At 40.9% G+C, this 10,763-nt stretch overlaps 1 protein-coding gene across 2 annotated transcripts in view; it reads left to right on the top strand.

The window, feature by feature from the left end:
• Positions 1–2,246: 2,246 nt before the first annotated feature.
• LOC143282380 (adhesion G-protein coupled receptor G4-like) overlaps positions 2,247–10,763 on the top strand; it is a 53,351-nt gene continuing 44,834 nt past the window's right edge. Inside the window, exon 1 of one of the 2 annotated variants that reach the window (XM_076587998.1) lies at positions 2,247–2,556. The gene's annotated coding sequence lies outside the window, so the exon portion shown is untranslated. Of the gene's footprint in view, positions 2,557–2,841; positions 3,024–10,763 lie in introns of those variants that run through there. The other variant, XM_076587999.1, reaches the window with a different exon arrangement.

Below are 10,763 nucleotides of genomic sequence, written 5' to 3'. Positions count from 1 at the left end.
CCGAACACCGGGTTAAAACATAGACTCATTTTGTTTACACAAGTGAGTCAAAAATAAATAAAACAGCAACAAAAAACACAAAAAAAACCACTGTTACATACGAGAGAACGTGGGAGTTGCAGCTCGCGAACGGAGAAGAAGAAGACAAAAAAGTAAAAAAGCAACAAAGAGGAAAACGAACACATACAGCTCGCCGACAAAAAAGTACTTCGTCTTCTTCTTCTTCTTCCGCGTTCCCTGGCCATGATAGATTTTCAGTCCGGTCAGGACAGCGAAGTCTGCGGTCCGTCGCAGGGACCCCACCGGTCCCCACAGTTTCTCTTGGAGCTCCACCGGGCTGGGCCATGCCTGGCGTCTCAGAGCGTCGAAGGTGTGGCAGGATTGCAGGGTATGGGAAGGGGTCTGTGGACCTGTGCCACAAGGGCACTGGTCAGTATTTGATATCTTCAGACGGTAGAGATGGGAGAGGAGCTGACAGTGTCCCGTTCGCAGTCTGAAGATTGTGACCTGTGCCGCTCTGTCCAGCTCATGGATGCCGTCCTTTTCGTCTTCCGTCCCGATGTCCAGACGTTGGCGCCATGCTTTCCTGAAGCTGTCTCTCAGTATCCTGAAGTACAAATTCACAACGTCCTACCGGGCCACGGAGGGAAAAACCAGTGCCACATCCTGTCCGCTGGCACGCATTTATTAGAATGCTTGCAACAAATCAACTTGTCATAACACTGACTGACTCAATTACCTATACAATTAGGGTGATGCCATGATGCTACTAAGTCACCAGTTAGAAAACAAAGGAGGTGTGGAGAGGGGGGCACGGGGGAGGGGTGTTGCTTGAGTTTTCCACATTTGGAGCAAGCTATGCATGTTCTGACTTACCGATGTTAATAGTGCGCGTGAAATGTTGTTCCAAAACTATCTATCTGTGTCTGTATGTTTGTGGTCACTACGACGAACAGTGTGACACAATAGGCACGATGTTCTTATACATACATACATATATATATGTATTGTGCCTGGGAGGATTACATAATAGGAAGTTTTAAAAAACTGAGACAGAGAGAGAGACAGAAAGACAGACGGATAGAGAGACCGACAGATAGACACACACACACGCGCGCGCGCATAATGAAACAGACTGAGAGAAAAGGAGACACACGTACACACACGCACACACTCACACACACACACACACACACACACACACACACACACACACACACACACAGACACACACATTGAGTCGGAGAGAAAAGGACACACACACACACACACACACACACACACACACACACACAAACACACACACACACACACACACACACACACACACACACACACACACACACACACACACACACCGAGAAGAGGGAAAGGGATGAATAAAAGAGAAAATGTAGAAAACTACCAAAATTGCATAACTAACATGCAATTACAATTAACAATAAAAATTCAATAATGATAACAATAATCAGAAATCATTAACACAATTCTGAAGTACATTAAAGGAATGTAGAAATAGGGCTATGAACTAATACCTGTGAAAGTTCGACAATAAGAACCTCATCAGAATAGTTATTCTCTTTGAAATACTTGGGCAAGAAGGTACGTAACTGCTGACAGTGAAACAAACAATGATGCAAGCTGAACTGCTTACCACAGATGCATGTAACATTTTTACTATACTTTGTCTTCAGCGCATCAAGTTTTATACGGAAGAAAGTAGAGGTTATTAATCTTGTATAGCAAGCTGATGGATTTGGTATCTTTTCTTTAATAATATTCTCGGGGAATAATGTCCCTGTATGTTTTAAAAACTTTTCCTTCCATCGGTTATGAAACCGACCCCATGCTGATTTTTCTAACAGACTGTATGCCTCTTTTACGGAAAGAGAGAGAGAGGGAGAGGGAGATAGAATATGTGTGTGTGTGTGTGTGTGTGTGTGTGTGTTTGAGTGTCAAGAGACAGGAAGAGATATGTGTGTGTGTGTGTGTGTGTGTGTGTGTGTGTGTGTGTGTGTGTGTGTGTGTGTGTGCGTGTGCGTGCGTGATAAGTGACGCGTTGTTCAACCAGCCAAGTCATGTCTCACTCAAACAGTGTGAACATTGTAATGCATAATGGAACTGGTTGCTGATTTCGTGGTAAAAGGTTATCGTTTTTCAGTCCTTGAGATGGGCGGCTGTCGCCCACAGTTTAAGTACTGTCTTCCCTGCAGTAATGAATCACACACACACACACACACACACACACACACACACACACACACACACACACACTATCCTCTACATACAGAGAGAGAGCGAGAGAGAGCAGCTATTTTCATTCGGCAGTACATGACTCAAACGTAATGCACCCTTACGGGCGTTTTGCAAATAAGTTCGTCAAACTCAACCCTGCGACACGGTAGAGGCCATAATCGGCACTGGGAGAAGATTCCTCGCTGTTGTGTGGGTGTGGGTGTGGATGTGGGTGGAGCTGCTCAGTGTCTCAGTGGCCATCTGGATATATACTGTCTGGAGGAGGAGAACGCGTCTTTGTTGTTTTTTATTCTTCGGCGGGTCAGTCATTACCTGTCTGTATGTCTGTCTGTCTGTCTGTCTCTCTCTCTCGCTCTCTGAGCTGTTCTCATGGACTGAGCGGACGCCATTCTATGACGCTCCACCAAATTAATTTATTCAGTGTGATAATTCAGCTTATTTCACCCTATCGAGTGATTAATATACTTTTTTGTATCAATTGAAATATTCTGTGCACAGTGGTATAAAAATTGTTTGGTTGAATAGATAATCAAGTGATTTTCGCGACATGATGTGAAGTACACCTGTACCGGACACAGACAAAACACGGACAGCCGCTGTTGTGTGTGCCACGGGTCATGTTCTGTGGATATCCTTCCTTGACCTGTGAACAGTGCTGTGTTTGTTGTGTGTGTGTGTGTGTGTGTGTGTGTGTGTGTGTGTGGTATATCTTCATTTCATCGCAATGGATTCTATTTTAGTGTGAAATTATGAACAACTCCGGCACAGTGAGTACTATGTATTGTCTTTGTCCCTGTGTCGTGTAATCATGTCTGCTTCTACTTCTCCTTGCAAAGACAAGAGTCTCAAAAAATTACAACCTACACTCGACATAATCCAAAAACGGTTTTCGTGCAGCAAAGATGAACTTACAGTGTGGAGAAACTGTCTTTTTTATCGTTATTCTGGATTACACGAGTCCGATATTTCAGTTCAGCTCAGTGACTATGATCACAATGACTCAGTATTGTCGTTTCCCTCGTTGCTTGTATCCGTGCCGTCTCCTTCCACTCTTACCAAGTCAGTGATTCGTATTTTTTATCCGTCATGTAAATCTGTGACTATTACCCTGTATTTTTCATCACAGTCCGAAGGAACTTTACTGTGTCAAGGTTTAGACTGCCCACTCTGGGATTCAGATGAATGTGAAATTATAAAAAAAAGTGGTGTCTAATTTCATGCGAGATAAAAATATTGAAAAACTATCAAAACTCTTGATCCAAACTCCTGTGACATTCATCAGTGCGTTCCCTGGTTCACCTGCTATACACACACCCACCATTGACTTGTCTCCATGGACACCGACATCTCCTTGTGGTGATTCCTTCACCCCACCACCATCACATCTACTGACAGACCCTGAACCAGCTGAGCCGACCCAAGATGGTATCGTCGTCCTCCTGCCCACTCCACCTGTGGCGCACAGCAACCCTCACAAGGGAAAAGAAACCAGAAGCCAAAAAAAGACATTAACGCCAGTGGGGAAAAGGACTAGATTACAAAAAAAGCGAACATTGTTCCATACAGTATGTCACAACCCGTAAGGGGTTGCCCATGAACCCCCGCCCCTTCCCAGACTAGCTAACGTCCCGACAACACAAACACGGAGACACAGAAAAGTTCAGCTCGTTTTACTATGGTCATGTAAACATACATAAATAAATGAGCACCTCAAACCCAAGCATTACTCACACACACACACAAAAATAACCTCTAACTACTGCACAATACAATTTGCTGTCAACTGCAGCGCCAGTTCTGCTTAAACACGAAGCCAGAGTTCAGTCTTGCTGACAGCTAAAGACGGACCACGCTGGTAGTTGCTGGCTGGAGCTGGTCGGGCAAGAGGGACAGTGGGAAAGTGGGAGCGGGAACGGGAACGGGAGTTTCGGGGTGACACGTTAGAAGGGGGCCGAGGACCATTCCAGACTTGTCCCGGAGACCCGTCGAAGGCAGTGGCACGGAAGGGAGGGAAACAGGAAAACCTGTAACACCTCACTGGCTCTGTTGACTATGTTCTTTTTTACTAATTGCAAAAGAGTACATTCCCACCCTCTCCCCACTTATCTCTTCCTTAAGCAATATATATTACGCTAACCACAAATGGCAATAATATATTTCAGTTTCCATCATGCTAGTTCCGAATAATATAAACAGCACCAGCCGGGCTACATTACAATTACATCACATTTCCATCCACACCAAAATGTTTGGGAAAATTTACATACTGCAATTAGACAATCACCATTACAGAGCGGAAACAGTCCGAGCTGAATATAATTATGGCAAAATGATACACCCAAACACAAATTTACTAATTTCCCCCGAATATTTAGAGATAAAAGAATGCTGGATTTAAAATTTCCACTAAAAAAACACAACATCACCCCGACCTTGCAAGTAACCTAAACCTCACTTTAACGTCAACCAATATCACAATTCACAACACTACGTTAATATTACGCAGACAAACACAGACTCCCTCACCTGTCACCAGGTAAATGGGCACACCGCTGCCCAGGGTGAAACACAGACCCACACACACACAGAAAGAAGAGGGTGACAACGCACACACCCCACTACTTCTGTAGGACGACACCCAACAGCTCCCTCGCTGGAACGGTGATCCGTCTCTTGACAGAGCTTGGCATCAAAAGCCCAGAGAAATCTTTCTCTCCCCACCATATAGACTTCTGAACTCACTCAGAGTTCACAAACCGTTCAGGAGAAGGGACATGACATACACATATCCTCAGATATGCACGTGTAAAAGCATGAAAGGGGACAGAGGGGGGTGAAGGAGAGGGATGGAAAGAGGGGGAGAAGGGAGAGAGAGGAGAGGGAGGGAGAGAAAGGGGGAGAAGGGATGGAAAAGAGTTGCACATGAACACAAGCATAGCAACCGTCACGAGCCGTGACACAGTACATACACAGGCTGTCGGTTCACTTCCAGAACTGAAACAGAAGGTTTTCGATTTAGACCAGCAGCTTGATTCTTTATCTAGTGCACTATCTACATTACAAAATAACTTTTTCACAGCTGTTGAAGGCATCAAGGTTATCAGTAAAAACGAATTACGTATCAATATTTCTGAAAAATTCAACATGCTCATTTCCAAACTGGATGACATACAATCTCAGCTCACAAAACTGGAAGCATCAAACAAACAGCTAACAAAAGACAACCAGTCCATCAAAACACAGCTAGGGTCAATAAACCCTGAAATTAAAAAATCTAAACCAGAAGAGAAGAAAAGTGTGACATTATCCACACAAACACCCTCTGAGATTCAGGACAAACCTACAAGTGTAGATGTAAGCACAGAAACAGACACAATTCCCTACCATCAAACCGCCCCAAGTCATGATACTGTAGCTAAGCCCTCTGTTTTACCAGGGAGCTGTCCACGGGCGGAATTCCAGACAGTGACACCATCCCCTAAACACTGTCCTCCTCATGAAAACAAACCGAACAGTACATCAGCTCCCTCTTCTGATTGCAATGATGAACCTGGAAACTCTTTTCATTACTCAGTTTCCACATCTAACCCTTTCTCTGTGCTCTCGAGTGCAGAGAATAGCATCCCAGCTGACGCGGTCCCTCCCGTAGATAGAGTTACCATGGTAAATAGTAAACCAACAACTAAAGCTCTGTCAACAACTCCCCAAGAAACACTGAACAGCATGTCGATTCCAGCCAAAGCATCTATACTTCTAATTGGTGACTCTGTCATTCGTTTCATCAACGCCAGACGGTTAGCGCCCCATCAGTCCTATTTATTCAAAATATGTGTTCCAGGAATGTGTGTTGAAGACCTCTGCAATTGGCTTAATGCATTACCTGTTGCTCCAAATCTGAAAGACGTTCTCATTCATGCAGGCATAAATTCCTGTTCATCAGGTCCTGTGTCAACCGACACATGGACTAAACTAATCCTGTTATGTCGAAATAAATTCCCAGAAGCATGCTTGAGCCTGAGTTCAATCCTTCCTGCCAGAGGCAAACATCACTTGAACAACATCATCCTTCCCTCCAACCGTAACCTTCAAATCACATGTGACCAACAAAAAGTCCTTTACATCAATAATTTTCCAACGTTCGCACCAAACATCAACCTTTACAGCAGCGTAAAACACCCTAATGCCAGAGGAACTGCTCTTCTGGCTGTAACTTTTAAAGATCTGTGGCGGACAGGTTTCCGTCAAGAAGGCCGTTTTCCTGAAAACATTCACAGGACTAACAAAGAGTGGAACGACAGAAATGTTCCACTGCGTAATGATCATTCCTCTGCTTATCATTCACAGGCAGAATTGAAGCGAACACATCAACCTGACGTAACTGGCGATACACATGATCAGGTTTCAGAGCAACCATTTCCACCCATACAATCCAGTTATCATTTCCCTCCTCTTACTCCCAGCTTAAATAGTAGGAGAACACCAATCTTACATTCCAGGCACTACCCCCCTACCCAGCCTCACCGTACAATTCTGTCCCTGTCGCACGTCAACCACACTACACAGATCAAAATGGTGTCTCATATAATAACTTTCCTAGGCAAAATACAGACAGACTAACAAACACACAGTCTCCAAACCAAATCCATCCATATGCAGAACAATTGTTACACATGGCATCCCGCTTGTTGTCACAACAGCGCACAATTCCATTATATCATGCTTCTTGACTTCTTGTTACGTGAACCCCTCGTCCCCCTCCTGCCGACTCCTTCCCCCATGTGTCCCCATACCATTCTAAATAGATATGACTCAATGTTTAATCTTTCGCCAGTTACAGAGTCAATCATGGATGATGTTGTTTTCCTTTCAATATTTGTCGCTTTCTTTAATTTTGTTGTTGTTGGTGGTGGTGATGGTTTATTTGTTGTTCTTGCAAGTATCGAAATATCGGGGAGGGTGGGGGAGGGTTGGGGTTAACTTGCACATGCGCATGAAGTATGAGTTGTTTGTTTTTTTTCTTTGTAATTATAAACCCCTGTGGTTGCTCACACATGTTCCGGATCAACTGATAAGTTGCCTTGCCCATTGATATTAGTGCCACTGATACGATTGAGGAGTCCTGATTTTTCTCTCTATATATAATAGCTTTCATTTCTCATTATATATTATTCGCCTGTTATCATAAGGTGAAATTGTTATCTACCCCATAATTTGCTCATTTAATTGGTCCTGCTTGATTGATTGTTTCATTCCTTATAGTGTTTGATCTTCAGAATTTACTCTTTTTTTTCTCAATCTGATTGCTATCTACTTGACATTATTATTTTTGTTACTTTTCCCATATAATCTAGATTGTCCTGTGTCTTGTTTACTGAATTTTTCATTACTTATATTGTCAGCTTAAGATAATCATGAATGCTAACACACCCCAGACGTGCGATGCATGGCCATTGGGAGAAGGTTTGAGAGTAGGCTTTCTTAATATCAATCATATAATTAATAAGTTATCTGATGTTTCTGATATACTGAATAATTTTGGAAAAAAACTTTCACATTTTTGGATTTGGTGAATCAAGATTATCAGAACATATGTCAGACTCTGACCTAACCATGCCTGGATATAATGTCGTTCGTAAGGATTCTTTCAATCCAAAGGAAACGGGCTTACTTATTTATGTTCATGAACATATTAGATTCAAAAGAATTCAATCACTCGAAAACCACCATGTTGAATCAGTATGGATCCAGGTACACTTTAAAAAATCGGAACCGTTTCTTATAGGCTTTATCTATAGGAATCCTGCAGAGCACGTAGACTGGATGGATAAGTTCACGCTAATGATGGAAGACGCTTCTCTGCTCTCAAATGAAATTATTTTATTGGGTGACTTTAATATAGATTTACTGAAATGTAATTTGAACTGGAAACAAACATACGAATCCTTTCATCTCAATCAGTTAATCGACAAACCAACACGAATCACTTGCACTTCACAAACACTCATCGACCACATATACACAACTTCCACAAAGACTATTTCTGAAATATGCTCTCCAACCTTTGGCTGTAGCGACCACTTTCCAGTGTGTATCACATGGTCTAAAAAAGGTATCAAGATACCAAAAAACTGTCATAAAGTTATCACATACAGAAGTTATTCAAAATTTGACCCTGATTCATTCTTGATGGACCTGATGAACTCTCCTATGTCTCTCGTTTATCAGTTTACTGATCCAGATGAAGCGTTTGAAATAATTATGGTATCATAATTTCCTCAACATTTACAACAAACACGCCCCATTCAAAACTAAACGTGTAAAAACCAGTCTGAAAAAGCCTTGGATAACGGGAGACATAGAAGACGCCATCGATTTCAGAGATTTTCTTTTATCAACTGGAACCCGAGAAGATTTTCAAAAGCAAAGAAATGCAGTAAATAACATGAAACGTTTAGCGAAAAAGAAATATTTTCAAAAGTTGATCACTTCTAAGTCTGATAGTAAGTCTTTGTGGAAAGCCATAAATCAGTTGAAAAATAAGAATAGAGCCACACAAATTACATCACTCACAGACATATCCACAGATAGACTTAACTCACATTTCTGTAACATAGCTACTTCAATTATAAAATCAGACAAATCAAACCTTAACTCTTTAGATGCTCTGTTAAAATTCTGTCAATCAAAAAATATTTCATCCACATTAGATATTCCTTTGATATGTGTACATGAAGTTTATAATGCTCTGATCCATTTAAAACAAACTAGTACAAGAGGTCTTGATGGCATAGACGGAAAAATATTAAAACTCTCAGCTCCTATAATAGCAGAATCCCTCACATTCATATATATAATTTAAGTATTACAAAAAATAAGATTCCCAAAACGCTCAAAACTGCTAAAGTTATTCCTGTATATAAGAATGGTGATCGCTCTGAACCATCAAACTACAGACCAATTTCTATTTTGCCAATATTATCAAAACCCCTGGAAAATCATATAAACAAACATATTCTTAAGCATTTTAATAATTTTGACTTGTTCCATCCAAATCAGTCTGGATTTAGAGCTAATCACTCATGTCATTCTGCACTAACAAATTTAGTAGATCAATGGCTCACTAACATTAATAATAACGAAATTACTGGAGCTCTTGTTGTCGACTTTATGAAGGCTTTTGATGTGATTGATCATTCTCTCCACCTGAAAAAACTAAAGATTTATGGTTTGTCTTTGAATACATTAGAACTTATCTCATCTTTTCTCTCTGAAAGAAAACAACTTGTGTCCACAAATGGTTCAAAATCAATGTTATTACGAATTAACTATGGTGTACCTCAAGGTTCTGTTTTGGGACCTATCTTATTTTCTGCATATATTAATGACCTACCCTTATCTATCAAGACACTATGTGAAATGTTTGCTGATGACACCACCATTCATACTAGTCATACTAACCTATGTATCGTATCTCTTTCTCTTCAGGAAAGTATTGACCAATTGATTGAATGGTCCGAACTAAACCACATGTGTCTCCATCCTAAAAAAACAAAATTCCTAATAATCACAAGAAGACAAAAACGTCAAAATATATCCATAAACTGTTCGCCTATTTTCATCAAAGGTGACAAGATTAAAGAAGTTGATCATCATAAAATCCTTGGCATCACTATCAATAATAATTTATCATGGTCACATCATATTTCTCTGTTATGCGAACAGGTATCAAAAAATATCTATCAATTGTCTAGAATTAAACACTTTTTGGATCTTCACTGCCGAAAACTATTTGTCAGTGCTTATATAGAATCACACATTAACTATGCTTCGACAGTGTGGGATTCGGCGAGTGACAGTATTATAAAACCTCTATTGAGTCTGCATAGAAGAGCTGTAAAATTAATTCTTTTAAAATCTTCATCATTGACTGTATCTGATTATAAAACTCTCGATATCCTCCCACTGAAAACAAAACTTCTATTTAACAAAGGTCTATTTATGTTCAAAATCATGTCTGGATTTGCTCCCCCCTCACTGAAGAATAAATTTGTAACCAACACTCATCGTCATCTTCATAAAGTTATGGTACCACTTCCAAGGATCGATCTTTTTAAATCTAGTCTGTCTTATTCAGGGGGCTGTTTATGGAATGAATTATTATCCTGCCTCAATGTAAACACTGTAAAAAGCATCCCTAACTTTAAAAACATATATCGTGCACATTTATTGAAAAACATGTGATTATGTGACACATATCAATTATAAACAAAAAATCATGTATAGATTGTCATTATATATACGCCTCTCTCCTCCCCTGTCAGTCTCTGTCTCTCCACTGTCACTGTTACTATATCTGTCTGTTGTCAGCCTCCCCTGCCTTCTTTACTCTTCCCTTTGTCCATTCTTCCTTCCGCTCTCCACCACCCCCCTACCCTATTGTCCTCGTTGTTATTCATCTATTGCGATATTGTATTGTACATAAGTTCTATGTTTATGTTTGCACATGC

The sequence above is a fragment of the Babylonia areolata genome, chromosome 5, assembly GCF_041734735.1.
Source record: "Babylonia areolata isolate BAREFJ2019XMU chromosome 5, ASM4173473v1, whole genome shotgun sequence".
NCBI classification, from domain to species: Eukaryota; Metazoa; Mollusca; class Gastropoda; order Neogastropoda; family Buccinidae; genus Babylonia; species Babylonia areolata.
The sequence above is the reverse complement of the archived record's forward strand: the minus strand, read 5'-3'. Positions and strand labels throughout refer to the sequence as shown.